At 40.3% G+C, this 19,083-nt stretch overlaps 1 long non-coding RNA gene across 1 annotated transcript in view; it reads right to left on the minus strand.

Moving 5' to 3' along the window:
* Positions 1 to 14,776: 14,776 nt before the first annotated feature.
* Positions 14,777 to 19,083, minus strand: part of LOC113459133 (uncharacterized) — a 117,558-nt gene continuing 113,251 nt past the window's right edge. The window contains exon 3 of the long non-coding RNA XR_012580363.1: positions 14,777 to 17,344. This is a non-coding gene — a long non-coding RNA (uncharacterized LOC113459133). The remainder of the gene's footprint in view (positions 17,345 to 19,083) is intronic.

Here is a 19,083-nt window from a genome sequence, read left to right on the forward strand (position 1 = left end):
GCAAATTCTGCTTTTAAATGCTATTGGTCACATACCATTATATAACTATATCATCATATACTACTCTGAGCTGTGCCCTGTTGCACACCTAAGTGACAGAGCATCTCTTAATGTAATGCAGACTGGAACAAATACAGGAAAAAAAAGATACAGATTTTATGGGTAGCATGGCTGCTACCAATTTACAGACTGATTATCCAAACTGATTCATATTTTTATATTTAATACGATTACATTTCCTGCTACCTTCACCCTCCTCCACATTTTTCCCTTACAGCTCAGATGCTTTTTTTTTTTAAATTCACCAAACAGATGCAAAAGCTGATATTTCTCTGCCCACATTTTTCTTGCAAAAACCCTGCAACCTTGTGTTTAATGAGGAGGAGTTTTAATAGACAGATAGAGAGGTTAAATTGGCTGACAGAGAAAAAAAGAAATGGATAAGAAAAAGATCAGGTTTCCACAGAAACAGAGCCACATCCTATAATATTCTTGCCTTTATGCATTTATTTATTTATTACAGCTATATCTGTTCCTAAGCAATAGGATACAATAATGTCCAGGAATTCAGAGTTGAGAAAACTCTGCTTTTAATGGGGGTCCAGATCTTCAGCTGCTATAAATCAGAAGAGCTTTGCTGAAGTCAGCATTGCTGATGGCATCAGCATGATTTATATCCTTTAAGGATTTGGCCCAAGTGATCCACCAAAGAATTAAACTTAAGAATAAATAAGCCAGAAAGTTTACATAAGAAGGAAACTACCAGAAACCACTGCATGAGAGTTTGGGACAGAGATGTCCTCCTTTGAGACGGCCCTTCAGAAAGTAAAGTTCTTATGTAGGTGCCCTGTTTGCATGAGGAGAATGAGGGAAGGTGTACACCTCAGCCTGCAAGCAGAAAGGCAGAAGGCAGGTCTAACTATCCGCACAAAGGGTAGCACAGTGTTCACTTGGTTTGCAGCTTCATTTTCCATCCTGACCCTAAAACTCTGAAGAAGAAGAAGATGCTCTTAGAATTTTTATGATATGTTGAGAGAGACGACTTTCAATTGTCCAATAATCAGTCAGCTGCACATGTATTTCTCTCCAAACATTTAATGGTGTGATAAGTAACTTCATAAAGAACAATGTGTTGGTGTTTTACCTGAAGTTCAGTGCATCATTGCATTTGGCAGATGAACTCAGAAGAGACTTTAGAAACTGCAGCACTGTTGTGCCAGCCAGTTCAGTGGCATTTTAAATTTCCTCTTGAGCAACTAAAATAAAAACAAAATCAGTTATGCTGAAAGAGAGACAAAATCTGACACCAGAACTGTTTCCCACTGCCCACATTTGAAGCTGTGAAATGGATCTCCATGTGGAGTTTTTCCAGCTGAACTTTACTTTCCTAATAAACTGAAACTTACGCCCAGATCTGCTGGAAAAAGTAATTGAATTTTGGAGCTTTTGAAACCTAGCTCCACATCTAAATCATCTAGCTGCAGCCTGTCTCCTGGGTTTGTGTAAACTATTTGACCACCTAGTCACCATCCCTAAAGGTGTTCAAGAAACAACTGGAGTGGATTCAGTGCTATGGCCTGGTTGATAAGGTACTGATTGGTCAAAGTGTGGACTCAGTGGTCTTGAAAGTCTTTTCCAGCCTAAATAATTCTGTGATTATGTGAAAGGAAGAAAAATAATTTCTTGCAGCTCCACAAAACAGAACCATACATCCAGGTAAAGATATACATCCTTATGCTCTCACTTCAGGTCTCTTTTTTGCAGAGCACCACAACTCCCCCCACTTTAGCAATAGCCACCTTTTAAGGACATCACCGCACCACTGCAGAAAAGACCCCAGAACACAATTAGGCATAAAACCCCAGCTGTAAAAGAGCAAAGAGCTCAGCCCATCAGTCATCCTGACTGCCCAGCACTGTTTGTTTGCTGAGCCTGGCCACAGTGGAAGACCAGCAGGGCCCCAGTCATTCCCTCCATCCCAATGCACTGCCTGCCCCAGCTCCTCCAGAAGGGCACAGCCATGCTCCCCTCACTCTTCATTTGAACAAGCCCCTCTGCAGATCTCAAGTTCATTCATTTTAGTGTTTGCCTCTGACAAGAAGGTGAAGCATTTCTAACAGGCAGCAATGAAGGTGGTGTCCACCAGGGAGGCCAGGGCAGCCAAGCAGAGGAGGCACAATGGGGAGACACCTTGCCTGGAAATCAAAGAGCTTGTAGGAGCCCTGCAAACCACCTCCTCAGCCACACGCAGGCAGGACTCAACTTTGTTCCTGGCCACTTCCTCCCTGTGATCAAAAGCAACAAAGAATTTCCTTCAGCAGAAGGGGCGTGTGAAGGGCTTCCTATCGACTGGCTGCCTCAGCTGCTGTCTCCTGCTCTGCGTTTCATCACTTCAGGGGGCAGAGAGGGAGACAAGAGAGAGAGAAAAAACTGAGGAAACCCTTCCCATATCATTCTCTCATTAAAAGTTTGGATCATCATTGTAAAGCTGTAAACTCTTTTTTTAAAAAAAGCTGATCTACTTAACAGCAGGAGTAAAAATTTTCACAAAATATAAGCAATATTTCAAAAATAAAATTACTCTGGTCACACAACACAATACTTTTCCTTTGATCAAAGTCTTACCTGATTTCTATTTTACTTCAACTCTAGCCAGTAATACCTTGCCACCTTACTAAAACTTTTATCCAGCTCCAGCCTGTAACAGTCTTACCATCAATGTCTCACAATAAGCCATGAGAACTTTCTGGATTACCCCAAGTTCTCCTAAAAGTCAAGGAAACACAAAAGTGAATCTTACTATTATTGTCACCTGAGATTTTTCCCTAATTTTATTTTTCAGATTTCTCTGTCATGGTGTCAAAATTATAATCATCTTTGCTCATTGTATATTTGATTATATTCTTAGCTGCAGTACTTTCCTACATGCTGACAAATCTATTTTGTATTATGACATTTTCATGTGTATTATCAAACCTAAATTCCTCCAGCAATTAAGGAACTAGAAGCAAAAATAATTTTTCAAATGTTAGCAATGTAAATATATGCTTTTTGTCAATGAAAGCATGTAGAATGGTTGTAAAACTCTTTGAAGAAATTGTTTCTCACATTTATAGTATGATAATTCTACTTTTCAGAATCTCTGTTGGTATGATAGTGCACATCATTCTCCTCCTTAGAATCAATATTTTGATTATTTTGTGGGTTATAACTGATGTGCAGTCATCATCTGAGTCACTAAGCACATGTTGCTTATTCTTGCTTCTGAGATAGTTTGAGTTAAATTTTGATTGCTCTTTGGTCAGCACAGTACATAGGAACACTTGTACAGCATTGAAAACTTTTATCTGTAATGTGCTTATTTTTCTCATAATCTTTGTTCAAGGATCTATTTAGGCTTGATTTTATTGACCTGTTGAAAAAAAAAAAAGAAGAGTTACTAGGTGTGGGCCTTGCTGCTATGTTCTTGAAAAACTGTTTGGCTTAGATCTACTTTGCCTCTCTCTGCAGTTTTTATTGATATCTCCTGGTAAACTTTTAAAGTTACACCAGTTCTGCAGAGTTTTCTTTGTCTTCACACAGTGGTGACAACCAGGCATGGTCCATAAGCTGTGAAAATGTTCTGGTACAACCATTTATTCACTGCACCAGTCTCTTCCCAACCACATACCAAGAGGACATTTTCAGCAGCACTTGCAGTCCATACCATATCTCTCTTTTCTAGTGTAGTTTTTGTATGGACTCATTGAACCACACTAATGCCCAGAGAACAGATCCTATTAAACACTTTGCTCCATCTTTGAACAACAACATTTACCAAAAGAATCAGAATGTGTTCTGCATAAGTTCATTTCCTAAGATTCTATCAGCTGTTTCTGCTCCTGTAATGGCCATCTGGTCATATGTCACTGGGGAAGGGTCACTTTCAAAAGCAGCACTCTTCTCTTCTTGAAATCACCGTGCCTCACTGCCTTATCTTTGTTGCTGTCATCAATATCTCCTCCCTGGACTTGCTCTCCAGCAGTCAAATAAGTGGATTATATCTATTCAGTTCCTTCTAGGTCTAACCAGCTGTTCTCAAGCAGTTCAAATGATGTTTCTAGATATCATTGGTTGGTATTTCTAGAGAGCTAGAAATCTGCTGGGATAAGAAATCGTTCCTTTTATCATGTCTATTTTGTCATACAATGCTTCACTGCTCAGCAGCAAAGTAGTACCTTCTGACAATTCCAGTTCAAAAATAAATCCTTTTGTAACACTTAAAATAAGTCTGTATCTGATGTTTTACCAGCTACTAATCTTTTTTTAACAAGAACACTTCTCTTCAAACAGAATGTCTACCTTTTTTGTGATTCATGTGGGCATTTGGGAAGCTTTCTAGTATAGATATGGTTTACTTATGGTACAGAAGTCCAATTTATCACTTGTAAAACAGATTCACAAAAGAGAATTTTGTCCCATTCTCTTGCTTAAACGCCCAAAATAATCCCACCATAATTGGACTATACCAATGTCAGAAATACAAAATTCTGGCACGTTCCACTACCAGCATTTTCCAGGTAACCATGCTTTCAGGTGTCAGAGCTATTGTCCAAGGCCGTAGTTGATGTGTGAAAATCAGTCATTACAGCAAGCGCCATTGAAATGCACTTGGCATGCATCATCACAAGCATTAGAGATTTATGTGCTTCTATTCCAAGCAGGCAGATTTCAAAACTGGAAAGTGACAATGGCTCTGGGCAGGTTTCAGAAGGCCAGTCTGCAAATTCATGCTCTGCAGTGGCAGTGCATTGGCACATGTATCTTCTGAAGTTGTGCAAATCATTCCATTTCTTCCTTATGAATTTGGAAAAATGTCCACTGGCTCCCTCTTCTTCTCTGCTTCTCAGCTCCATAGATAAGACATTTTTTCTTCAAACCCCCAATAAAACACTGTGTGTATTGTAAGCTGCACAAAAATTTAGCAGCTCAAGTAAATAAAAACAGTAGTAGCAGATGTACAAATGAAATGGTATCCAACTTCATTTCACCAACCATCTTTGAAAATCAACTCATGCAGAAAGGTTATTGCACACAGAAAGACTGAGTTACAGAGATAAATCTGTTTGACTCAGAATTAGCAATCGTTATCAAGCTGGTTAAGCACTGCTTGGTAAACACAGTTGGTCAAGTGCCTGGAGCCATCAATTTTCCCACCATGCACAGTGGGATCAAGACACAAAACAGAAATTGAAAGGTATAGGCTCTTCTTTTCACCCAGAATTACGTGATTACTCTTTTCTATTCCTCATGTGCAGATGCTTGGATAGTAGTACAGAAGGGCAAGTTCTCACATATTCAATATGCAAGAACAAATTGTTTGATTTCTTTAAAGGGTGTAAAGGCCATCTCACAGCTGGGGATCTTGTGGGATTTTTTCCACTATTTATTGACTTCCTGGATAAAAATGCAACTCCTCCTTTTCTAGACTCTGTTTTGGTATTAGACTAAAGGAACTTGAAATAAAACTTCTTTTAATTGAAATACAAACACCCTCTTCAATGCTTAATGCAGTGGAACAGATCCAGTTTAAAGAATAAACACATTCACCCTCATTAGGGCCCTCATGTGGATGGATGAGCTTTGCACTGATATAGCCAGTTCAGATCTTGCTCGTCAGGAGTTGTTGAAAAACTTTGTCAAACAACCAAAGCACACTTGAAACTTGAAACTTGATCACAATAACCTGATAACTGCAGGCATAAATCAACATAGCACCCCATCCATCATTATCTCAACCTTCAGTGGCTGCATCCACAAACACAGGACCAGGGTCAGAGGTCATAAGTCATGGGGCTCACCATGAGTTCTTTATGAATTAAACTATACATATGATCACTATTTATTTCCTTCCAGTTCCTACCTGGGTGCTTTCTACAGCTCAAGCATATTTTAACCCAGTGTAATTTTTCCAGAACTTTATCCTTCAGAATACCTGATTATCTCTTACTCTCTTGAGCTGTGGCTTCTGCTATTTCTTTTAGGGTTATACTGCACCACCGTTGTCAACTAGGGATGCTCTTTCCATGCACAGGATGATTTTCAATAAGGACTTTTCTTTGGTCCTTCTCTCATTTAACCCACCAAAGACTAGCTAAAAGTAGCTAGTCTGCACTCCACACTCCTCCACTTTTGACTCACCATTTTAGGAAAATTTCTTTAAGTCCTCCATGTGCCATCAAAGAATCACAGAATGGTTTTGGTTTTAAGGGACCTTAAAGATCATCTAGTTCCAGCAATCCCTGCCATGGGCAGGGACACCTTTCATTAAACTCAGAGCCCCAACCTGGCCTTAAACACTGCCAGGGATGTCCACCTGAAGAGAATTAATTCTTTTTAGAGGAAACAGCTTCCTGCTTTTCTCTTAGTAGCTTGAGTTCAGCCAAATCCAAAGTTTTATTTTGCTTTTTATCTTTCTTTGCAAATGGGTTGTGATTTTCCCCTAGTAGCCCATTCATTAAGTGCTTTTCCAAACTGGTGCATCTCTCCTGGCTCAGAGATGACCATGAGCCACATCCAGGGCCGGCACAGCAGATTATGAAACATGTGAGTCACTGTCCTGCCAGGCAGCGTGGCAAAACCTCTGTTAACACATCTTGTTAGTACACAAAGAAGCCTCTCCCAGGTTTTCCTTTCCTGTCCTAATGTGCCACTCTGTTTTTTATTCCTCACTGCCTCCTCCTCCTGTCCTAAGGAAATATCTTATTCCAACAGTGCCTATAATTATTTAATATCCTTGATCTTTAGCTTGAAGATTTTGGTAAAAGTGTTAGGTATCGCTACTCACTCCAACTACTGCTCTTTCTGGCATTCCTCAGGGAAGGTGATCCCTCAGAATCTGTCCAAGATCCACGGATCTCAGGCTCCTCCTGTGGCCATTATCTTTTTTACTGTTGTGAAATACTTTAACCATCTTGAAGCCACAGCAGTTGACAGACTGGACAGATTTATGCAGCTCCCCTTGGAACTCTGGGGCAGAGCTGCACACATGTGCCCACTGCATGAGCAGTCCCCCGCTGCTCTTTATTTGGTTTGAGCCTTGCTCTCTTGAGCCTCACTCCATGCACTTTAGCTCTCCCACTGGCACAAACAGCACACAATCAATTCTTATAGGCTTTACTCAGTGCCTTTCAAGATTTTACCATGTCTTTTCCAGACTGAAGAGTCCTAGTTTATTTAGTTGTCTTTGCTCACTCCCTTTGCCTGTGAATCCTTTTTAGTTCCACTACATTCTTCCTGAGACAAGGAGATGAGAAATATACATGGTATTAAAGATAGGAGTGAACCAAGGTTATTTTCTACTTTGTTTTTTAATCCTTTCTTGGCAATTCCGAACAATTTAATTGGTTTTCCACTAAAAAAAAATGTTTATGATTTGAAGGATCTGTCAAAACTCCAAGATCTTGCTCCTGGGGGCAAGAGTTAGCTCATAGTCCGTAAACATATAACTTGATGCTGGGGTTTTTTCCCCCTATATACACATCTTTCTGCAGCCTGCAGTGGCAGAGCTACAGCAGAAATAACGTGGGAGTCACTGCACTTCCAACTCTCCATTTCTCCAGTGTGCGCTTACAGCACCCTAAAAAGGGCCAGAAGAAGTGGGGAGTGCTGCTCTCTACCTCCAGCTCCAGAGTAAAACAAATTAACTTGGTCCAACCTTGGATTTACAGTAAAATGGGGTGAGGCCACAGACATGGGTATCAGGACAATTCACATTCCATCTCCTTCTCTACCAGGTAAGACAACAGTGAGCAGATTCCACCCACATGCCACTGCTGCCACAGAGTTCATCAATTCCTGTGTGGAAGATATAAAGCAAACACATCAAAGACAACATTTTGAATCAAGAAGAGCTTAAAGTTTTAGGAGACAAAGAAAGGAAAGAAAAAGCACATGGAGTGAAGTGACCTTACAAGGATATGCAGCAAGTCAGAGAAAAACAAGGAGAGGCAGATCCACCCCTAAGCCATGTAAGAGTCATTTTTGCTGCCTACTCTTAGCAGAACAGAATAAAATATTTGGGGAACTTGACTAACCACTTGTTCCTCTAAAACAAAGACTTAAGCTGGTAAGTAAAAAGAAAATATTTCTACAGAGAGGTTGCTTTTCTGTCCTTGCTACTCAAGCCTCCAGCCAAAGTCACCCAGAGGTGATCTATGCCCTCATGTCCTGCTAGACAAAGGATTGTCCGACACACACCAAAACCACAAACCCAGAAAATGAATGGAAACTTTGCCCTTAGGCAATAGGAGTGAGACTAGAAAATTTGGGAAATAAATAAATTTATAAATATTTGAGATACTCTTTTTATTTCATGTTTTTTCCTTTTAGTTTTTCTTTAATTTTTCACTCTTCACTCTTCTCTCATCCCCTCCCTATCCTCCCCCACTTTAGTGTACTTAGCAAAGCACCCGTGCCAAGCAACTTCAAGTGGAGCTGTGGCAAAAAATTTACAGTGTGGAGGAGCCAAGAAAACATCTCCATTCTAAGCTGCATGCAGGCGTGGGCGGACTCAAGGTGTCATATCAGGCTGTCGAATAAAGTATGAGCGGACAATAGTGAATCAAAACCCTCTAAATGAATTGTTTTGTTTTCCCTCTCTGCCTGGTAGGTGCACCTGTGCTCCAGATGATATACATCTTTGTTTTCCTGCTTAATATTCAGCACATGAGACACATGCATAGAAAAATAAATAAAAGGGAGGAAAGCAGGAGGAGAAAATAGATTTTTTTTTTTTAAGTGCCTTCAGAATTAAATCTTAAGGGCAAGGTCATGCACACAGGAGGCTGGAAAGACTGGACAATTACCCGTGAGGCCTGCATAATAAATGGAACTAGCAGGTAGGAGATGGGGGCACTGAAGACTGGGAGAAAGAAGCTGCATCTCACACACTGCCCAGGGGACCAAGGGTGTTTGATAGCATGAGCAGGTGCAGGAGTTCTTCTTAGAGTCTAATGGGAAAGGGATCTGTCTGGTGTCTCCTGTGATTGTAGTGCATTTCCCCCAAGATGCAGCTGAAACATATTGTTGCTTCTGTTGTCCTGGTGCAGGTGAGCATGCATAAAAGACTGTAAAACTAGTCAGCTATTTCACAGGCGGAAATCTTGACAAAACAAGCTGCCATTGTATAGAGTGAAAGTAAAAAAAAATAGGAGAGGGAGAGGGAAGAAGGGTTTCTGCAAACACAGGCTCCCTTATAGCCAGTGAATACTTGTTTCCTCTTTTCTTTTGCTTGTGTTCAGTGTCAGGAATCAAACTGAACTGTACTTTTGGCATCAGCTCCTGCTGGATGTGAGCAGTGAACTTGCCCTGCCCTCCAAGATAAAAGTTTAAAAACCTGAAATGGAAGGTGCTCCTAAGAGCAAAAGCTGTTAGAGCAAACCAAACTGGAGCTGCTGTGTTGGGTTTTCCCTTTAGGACATCACCACAGTATTTTGCAGCAATTTCTTCATACCCTGAGGCCCTTGGATGCTGGAGGGAGGGATCCTAATTTTTTTCTATTGACTTCAATAAAACCTTTCTCTGAATTAAACCTAGGAGTGGAGTTGGCTTCCTGAAGAGGTTAGTAAACTATTTTCAGTATAATTACTATTTAGCTGTAACTCAGCTCCTTTAAAAGCCTTATGTAAGAGCAAGGTTTTTAGTTTTGATTCCCTGTAGCCTCCATACTGAAAGCCCAAGTCTAACAGGGCAAGTGTAGGTGGCAGCACTCCATGTGAGGAATCTGTCCTGGGACTGAGGAAAAACTTGTCTACATTTACAGGTCTTTGTTTTGATACACACTAAGATTTAAGTTAATTAGTCCTATATCTACACATCCCACCAAATCACTACTGCCAATCTGGTTTCTTTTTCTGGGACCCTGAATAAGCACCCAGCCACATCACCCCCAGCATCTTACAGCTTTTCAAAGGCCAGGGACCAGGTGAGAGCCACCAAACTGTCCAAATTAACTGCAGAGGGCCAAGGAAATGTGACTGAGCCATGCACTACATTAAGAGCAGGCAATATTTCTAACAATATAAAGGCAGAAGGATTTAGAAGGGATGGACTTATCAGTGTTCATTGGGGAATGAATTGCATCTGAAGCTGTGCCCTTCAGCAGTGTGCTGTGTTGGAACTGAAATTGATGATTATAAAGCTGATCTGTGGACTAATATAAGAGAAGCCACAAGCACCCTTACTGCATTCAGATGGCTGGTACCAAGCACTTGGTGACAGCCAACCTTTATGTTCTTGCCCACTAATGAAAGGGTCATTTTTGTCAGGGAAGGACACTGAGTCTTTGGAAGCTGCCTTCCATAGATACATCATGCCCTCCCCGCAAAAATTTGGCATTAGCACTAGCATTAGTGCAAAAAGATTACAGTACAGTAACAAAATACGGGGTCAGAGATGAGAGAGTTCATAGTGAGGATTTTCTCACTAACAAAATAAAAGCTTCAATATTTCACTTCAGAGAGCAGGGCCCAACAGAAGCACACCCCCTCTTTATCACTTCAGGAGGCAGAGGCATTATTAAGGTCACTGAAGTGTAAGGATGGGAAGCCGGAGGCCTGAAACTGTGCCTCTGAGTATTTAAGAATATAGGCTTTTAAGAGAGTACTAGCAGGTAGCAGCTGTTTTGAAACAGATATATAAAAAGGCAGAAATAAGAAGTAACTTTTTGAAGAGAGACACGGGATGAACCCAAAACAAGAAAGCCCTTTCCACTTTGGCGTAATACGTGAAGATGCATTTCAAGTGTCCCCAAGTCTGTCCACTCTATTACACCATAATTTGCAAGGAAATCTGTAAATAATTGTCTTGGCTTTGGCTCTTGACAGAGCCTCTGGCACTGCCCAGCTGAAATTGTCTCCTTACTTTCTTATTTCTTGCTGTCTTTGGCAAGTTGTTTCCATACTTGTCCTATGACACTTGCATTTTTCACTCTCCCGATATTAACAGGAACACACAAAACACTCAGTAAAAAAACCTTCAAATCCTGTTGAAAGGCCTTCATTAAAATTCTATTAATATCTGTTTGTCTCACACCGTGAATAAATTGTTGACACTTCCATGCTCTTCTAAATAAAGCCAAAAATAAAGCAATGTCTTTCTGAAAAACACTTGACATGTAAGAACAGCCAAGTTCTTGATGGAGCACACTATATTTTCACTGAGGGCTCCACTGTTGAATATTCTGGCAGCTTAAGATGTTCATCTAAACAGTAAATGCCGCGATAATGGATGCAACATTTCACAATTTAGTTGGGGATCTGCCTACACAAGACACAGTTGCTGAGAAATGGACAGATGGAAAAAAACAAAATATTTCTTCAGGCCCCTGACTTTCATTAGCTTTTCACTCCATTACCCTCAGAGTGAGATCATGAAGTTCCAGATAGGTTGGAAAAGAATCCAAATTTTGCAAGTATCCAAGTATTTACAAGTTTTCTCTCTGCTCCCATGTCCCTCCTAGGTAGCACAACTTCTGCCCCTGTGTTAGGGTAGAACATAGATGGAATCTGTGACATTTTTTTAACAGCACGGCCATATGCCTTTAACGTTTTGCAGAACAGCAGGAAACCCTTCCCAAATCAAGTAGCCAACAGTTTCTTTGAAAAGGCTAATCTAAGCAGGAGAAACTGATTACTAGCCAGGTGAGTCAGAGGTCAGGAGTCCTCTGCTTCACATCAGGTGTAACCACAGAAGTCTCTATGTTACATAAGGGTCTTACTGCAGTTTTAGCCATTTGAGAAACAACAACTCTTTCCAATGCTGAAGTTTGCACAAAAAATGTCATTATTTTGCCTAGCAAAATAAAGCGGTGCTTTGCTAGGCAAAATCAGAATTATTTGGCCTTAGTTAAGCAACTGGGCTTCCCCTTATCTTTTTCAAACTTTTTTACATCTCCATTTCTTCATTGATCCTGTTATCCACTTAGGAGAAATTATCTTCCATATTTTTTGCTTTACCATTCTTTTCTCCCCTCTCGTCTGCTCCACAGAAGCTGTTAGTTTAGCATTTGTGGCACTATCAGCCTAGCCTGTGATAGAGCTGTGATGGTCCAAGACTGCTCCAAGAGGCCTTCATGTGGGTTTTTTTCAGCAGATATGACTAGATCTCAAGTCTGATTATTTTTATTGCTCAGAGGTATAGAGTATGGAGAGTTCCTGTGCAAACCCTCCTTCACTTGCAAGCAACTGGTGCAGAGGTCTGGCAGATTTGAGATTGGCAGTGGAAACTGCAGAGCTGAAGCCAAGAAACTTTTTACCACAGATCAACATGAACCCTTCAAAGATACTTACTTCTGACCTTTACACTAACCTGAAGAATATGCTCAGTGAAGTTCTTTCATAACATTGAGCTTTGCAATTTAGATCACTAGTAGGACTTGGGTGCCAAGCCAGGGAAAATGTCACTTTCCCCATTTAACTGCTTGCCCATTTATGTTGACCTGAAACAACTTCAAATACCGGATTTCCAGGAGTTTGTGAATAAATCTCCTTAGTACTTTTAAAGCTGGTCAAATTTCCCATGGTAAAAGCAGGCACTGCACCTAATTCCTCAGATCTGGCAGGGTTCACTGTAAATATTTCCAGTCTATCCACACACAGTAATTTAGCCTTGGAGATATTTTTCCTCATCAATTAGTATACTGCTTCTTTTTAGTGTTTCCAGATATGAATTGAAGAAGCATCGTGTTCCCAGGGTATTTCTCAGGAAGTTTTCCTTGCAGAGCAAAAGCGAGGGTGGAATCATGCCTTAAATCCTCCAACACATTGCAGCCAGAACAAAGCGAAAGCAAATCAAAATACAACAAAAATGGGAAATAAAATATACACCTGACACTTATAGCATTACAGGGGCCAGAAAAAACACTGGGCTGGGATTTTTCTGAACCTCACAATGGTGTGGCAAGCTGCAAAATCAGGGCAGGGTATTTTATCAGGAATGTAGTGAGCTTGGCTCTGCTCCCCAGTGAAGCAGCCAAAACACTTGCCCACACAAGATAAAAAGTCTGCTTTGAGCTGTGTTTATCCATGTATGCAAGTGCCTTGTAGCACAGGACAGACACCTCACTAACTGGCCCTGCCTGAAAGCTGCAGAAAAAGCAGGCACAAAATAACAGGAAAACATAAAAGGTAGAGCAGAGAGAGAGAAAACCATTCTAGGTACATGCTTGAATAACTGAGCAAACCAAACTATTTTCCCTATTTCATTACAGCTGAACACAAGGAGAGGGATCCTGTGAATCACTCCGAGCGCCTCCTCCAGGGGTGCCTGATGGGCCACAGCACCAGACAGAACTGAGCCAAAGAGACAGCCATTAAAAGAAACCTGAATCATTAAATCTTCATGCTCACATAGTGATTTAACCCCAGAGCCTTGTAAGACAAGCATTTCAGCGCATTATTCTCACTTATCTCCACCAGGCCCACCACGTTCCCTCTCGTTATTTTTGTAAAAACAACCAGTATTTTGTAATCTCCAGTTCATTCATTTTTAATGTTTGCGATTCCTCTCATAAAGCTTGGAAATAGCACTTCTTCCTCAAAAGATTTTGTCCTTTTCCACTTGACCAATAATATTTCTGCTGTCACAAGGTGGGAGCCAAGACAGCTTTGGTTTGTTTGCTTCTTTGTTTATGCACTGGCATCCCTCATCTGCCTTTCCTGTAGGTATCAAATGAAATGAGAACCATTAGTATCAGTGGGGCAGGACACTGAAAAGCTGTGTATGGCCTCATCTCAGAAACATATGAGAATTTTCTCTTTTACCCTAATGTCTTCCTTTCATTAGAAGATAAAGGAGAGGGATTCATCTTGGCTTACATCAGTACACACACTTAGTTTTTCTTTGCACACACAAAAAGTAAAAGGCTCTCACCTCTCATCATGCTTTAAACCATGCCCCATTTTCTCCTATGAGAATAGCCACGATATTGAAATGTGGTCTCTTTCTATTCACAGCAGCAGTCAAGTCTGACTGCTCAGACGTAAATGGTTATTTCATACTCTCAGAATTATGTGAGCTGAAGTTCAGTCAAAGCACCCTGATCACATAAAAAAACATAGAGCACTAGAAGAAAAACAAGGGTTCCCTGACAAAGAAAGTTAGTATTTTCAGTTTGTGTCTCAGCAAGGTGACAAACAGTGAGGGCACCTTGTAAGTTTCTATTTCCACTATTTTCAACACTGGGAGTTCAGCTGATGAAAGAACAGAAGTGGCTGAATTTGTATCACTACATTCTTGGACCTTCACTGTCCTCTGTTACACAGCTCTTTATAAAAAGTTCAAAAATAACAATTTCTTTTTAAAAACGAAGAAATTTGTCTCTGCTAGTGCAAAAGCACCATATAAAGCAGCAAGAACCCAGGCATTGTAGTCAAATCCCTGCAGTTCTCCAGAAATTGATCTAGGATTTCCAGAGCCATGGATCTGCCCTGACTTTCAGCTGCCCTTGACACCTTGGACACACTTGGCAGTTTTCTGCTGCTAACTCAGCCAAGGAGGGGGTAGCAGAGGTGCAAGGATTTCTTATTGCCTTTTTTGTGGTGTTATTCTCATATCAGTTTAGTCAATTTTCCTGTTTATTCACCTTGATTATATTCTGCTCAGTGCAGGAGAAATCACTCTGGGTTCAGATATCTCATGTAAATGCATAGCTTACATTTTTATTTTTGGCGTGGACAGCTTACATCTCTGTAAAATGCCAATGACTGCCACACGCTGGTGGATGCTGGCTTTTTTTTTTGCAGTAACTTTCTTCAGAAAAATAGATATTCATTTCCAGTTTAGTGAACTGAAAGGATCAGGCCGTGTGGATGCAATACAAGGAGAGAGAAGGGGGTTGGTGACCTCATTTCGCTACTTTCAGTGGAACTGCATCTACGCTGCTCCGTAAAACTGCGCAAATGTAAACGAGGTGTGAAATGCTTTCACATCTCATTTAGGTAACAGATGAGGCATGAAATGTGTTTCAGGGGCACGTGTACCAAAGCAGTATGCTAAGGCTTGTGACAATGAAGGACTCCTTTTATGAAACACAAGAACCCTTTCTCAGAGCACTAGATTAGCCCTGAAAGAATGTGTGAAGAGGAGAGACATCATCAGGAAATGGCATGTTGTCTGCTTTTATTAGCTCTCAAGATATTGTGGATAGTAATTGAAGTTCCTGAGGTCCTCTGTGGTAGCAAAGTTTGATTCATTTTTCTTTTCCCACAAAATAAGTCACCTCCAGATGGTACCAAACAATGAAAATAAATAAATGAGTAAACATAAAGTCTCTGCTCCAAGAAATGAGCTTCTGAGCCAGAATGCAGATTCACTTCCCTTGAAGAACATGAATCTAAAGTAAAAAATAGTCTTCAAGTTGTTTTTCAAAAAAATTGGTTGCAAGAATGTTCTTGCCAATCACACAGCACAGGTGACATCACAGGGCTTTTTCAAATTTCTAAAACAAGTACAGAAAAGGTAGAGGAAAGTTAACGCGGGTTTAAGGTAAATGAACACAGCTACAAAAAAAGTTGGTAAAATGTGAAGAAAAAAATGCCAAAGTCATCATAAAACAAAAAAGCTAAAAGTAAAAATGCATTCTAAATTAGAGAGACTCTGCAATGAGCTATGCAACCCATGGAGAGATATTCACCTCCTTGATATCAGGTGAGCATAGAAGGATATTTGCTGGCAGACAGTCAGAGGAAAAAGTAAAGTGTATTTTGATGCCAGTGGCACAGTTGAAAAGTTCAGCAAAGGACACAGTCATGAGGAGAACTTCACATGCTAAGGGCAGCAGAAATGTAGACATCCAAGAGCAGAGCAAAGCAAAGCAAAGCAAAGGAAAACTTCCTTCGCATCACAATGATAAAGAGTTCAAAAATGTTCAGGTTTTTGTAGAAACTCACCAAAAGTCACTTCAGATGTCTTCAGCATTTATACCTTTTATCATAGAAAAAGTTTGAATATACCTGCTCAGAATTTGAAGTACTTCTTTTTGAATTTTCTATCACTGTGAAACTACTAAAAAAACAAAACAAAACTATTTGTGCTCAATTAAGCACAACTCCCCAACTGACATTACCATTTTTATAAACATTAGAAATTAATTTAAAATTAATTATACTTTGTTCATCAGTAAAAATTATTCTTAGAACTGCTCATGGACAGTGCTCCAAGCTTTGTCTCACAGTTTCTTGCAGTGTCTTTTTTTAATTCAGGTAGAGCACATCAGGTACACACACAAATTGACTGCTGATGAATAATGGCTTTACAATACTGAAATAATAGCTTGAAGAACCAAACACTTCAGGCATTGCTTAGGTGAAACTCTCACTAATTTGAGACTGAAAGGGAAATCTACTTGAACAAAACCTGCACGAGCAGGCCAAAAACTGCTAGTAAATGAAAAGGAAAAGACTGAATGGAGAAACAATAAAGGACTCAGAGTTCTGGACAGTGCAGTAATGACCTGGCGGAACATTGCTAATGATTTAGATAAGTTACTGCAAACATTTTGTTCTTGTGCATCTCCCTCAAATTCAGGAAGCATTTGGGTGCTGTTGTTTATCATAAACATTTTCCCCTCGCTCTGTTCATTCTAATTGGTACCTGCCAGGTCTCCTGGATTATCACTGTCATTCCCTCAATTAAATCATTATAAATCTCTTGCCTATCTCTCATTTTCAAGGCTATAGACTGCCTGTGTATTAAGTTAGCACTGCTCCTACCTCCCTTCTCAACCCCTCCTCATCACCTGTCCCTCCATCCTTTTCCTACCCGTTCCTTAGGTTCCCCAGCTCCCTTCATAGCGCTCTCTGAATGCTCTTTCTCCATCTTTACCTGAGAAAGGCGTGTTTTGCATTCAGCTGTGCCCCACAGAGTGCACATGCAGCCAAGAGCTGCCAACAGACACCCACAGACTGCCCCTCCATGATCCTGATTCATACCCAGCCATCAAGATCCCTTCAAAGTAGGTCTGCTGCCAATTAATCTCACTTTCAGAGTTGGCTGTCATGACATGGTATGTCAGCAGTCCTCTGGCATTCATCCTCTTTTCATGTCTGCGTAGAAACGGATCCACAGGAACATAGTCCTTATCTGTCCTTTGCAGTCATTTTTCTTCTAGATCCATTTAGCCTTTTACTCACCTTTGCAGATGAGCACCCCAAGGACAGTACAGACCCTGGGCTTTACGCTGTACCTTCAAACCACACAGTAGAAATGTCAGCCTGGGTGTCTCTGCCTCTCCTTTTGCTGTACATGAGTTCGTCTGTCTGGGTAAATGGCAGCCATCTGCAGATCCTCTCAGAAAGATCACGGCCTCAAAGATAAAAGGTACAGTAAATAAGCCTTTTGTAGATAACCATTGTCTCAATTCATCATTTGACTGACTCTCAGCAATTACTTATTTGCTAACAGGCTGGAAAGACCACAGAGTCCTTTAAGTCCTATTGTGGAGCTCTCAAGGCACTTCAAAATATCATCTCTTGTCAATTTCTGTCTTCTTTTTTTTGCTTTGGTCAGGGTTGGGATTAAATGCACAGAGATGTCATTTTGTGTTTGGACTCATGTGTTTATTAATTCTTATTTATATTACAGTCTTACAAGTAATGAGTTCTACAGCATTTCACTAACAAGCTACAAAAGGGCTCCATATCTATCTCTATAAGGTCTTTTAGGGAAAAACTATCTAATTAAGAAATGACACTTGAATTGTTTTTACTTTTAACTTAATAACTAATCACCTGTGTCCCACAATGTGGACTTTTCTGTCTAATTACACAATACCAGCTAAACCTCTGAAGAAGAAGGTGAAGAAGAAGGACTAGCTACTGCTCTAAAACTTTTATTTTGTTTTATATATGTTACTATATTCTAAAACCTTAAACTCCAAGTTTTCTACCATGTGATATTACACACTTCTATTCAAACTACATATCTATAATCCTAGTGCTATCAATCAATTTTGGAAGCCTTCTCTACAACTTCAGGTCAAATGTAGTGTTTTCTTGAGGGTCTGTGCCTTTTAACTCAGAAAGTCTAAAATTCTTAACATCTAGGGTTATAACAATCTCTCTTAACAATTTTTTTCTTTTCCTACCAGCATTGCTTTTTCTGTTTCATCTTCTGCAAGGTCATCACCTGACAAGTGCCAGTTGGGCAGCCTGTTGGCAGAAGCAAGTACACCAAAATCACAGGGTCTATCTGAAGGGTCATTCCTCTCCATAACTTCTGATATAATTCTCTCTTACTAGGACTGCAGACCTGGTCAATTAGCCAATATGGTTTCAGGGATCAGACAGAGATCAAGATTTTATCATGGTCCTTTCTCTCTTGCTTCAGTGATCAAACAGATCCTGCTGCAATTCTCTCAGCACAGCACGTGCAGACTCAGAGTTGTCGTGTTTTAATCCTACAGAGGGATGTTAGGATGGCATTTCACTGTCAGTGAAATTTAGGGCTGAATGGCTTTTAATCTGATGTTCAAAGCCATTCAATGTTTTACATATTTTATTTAATGGCCTAGAAAATATGCTTTTTAGCACATAAGACTGCAGAATTAATGCCTGAGGACTACATTGTTGTAACAACTTCATGCAGTGGCAAAATACATCACCTTTGCTGAGCATTTAATGAACAAATACCACTACAAAAGTACCACTTATCCTCTATTAGAGTAAGAGCAAAGATACCGCTATTATTTGTATTTAAAGAAATGTACAGCATAGACAGTCATCCTATCAAATAAATCATTGGTGCAGCAGAGTGCAAGTTTTTCAGTGAATTGTTACTTACCTGCAGCTTTTTGATCTTTTAAGATGTGTTTGCATGAGGTGCTTATTCAAGGAGTCAGCGAGCTTCAATGGCATTCAGCACACCTCAGGAATGTGATCTCACAGGTGTCCCTGCTCTGTGCTTCAGTCAAACAGAGACCACTTTATACATAACAAAGACCATGACTGACAAACAGGAAGTATTATAGTTCTGCACATATCTTTTCAGAAAACGCGATTTGTCTTGTTAAATACTACACCCGAATGCTGATCAGGAATCTTGCCA

This window comes from Zonotrichia albicollis, chromosome 1 (assembly GCF_047830755.1).
Source record: "Zonotrichia albicollis isolate bZonAlb1 chromosome 1, bZonAlb1.hap1, whole genome shotgun sequence".
In the NCBI taxonomy this organism is placed as follows: Eukaryota; Metazoa; Chordata; class Aves; order Passeriformes; family Passerellidae; genus Zonotrichia; species Zonotrichia albicollis.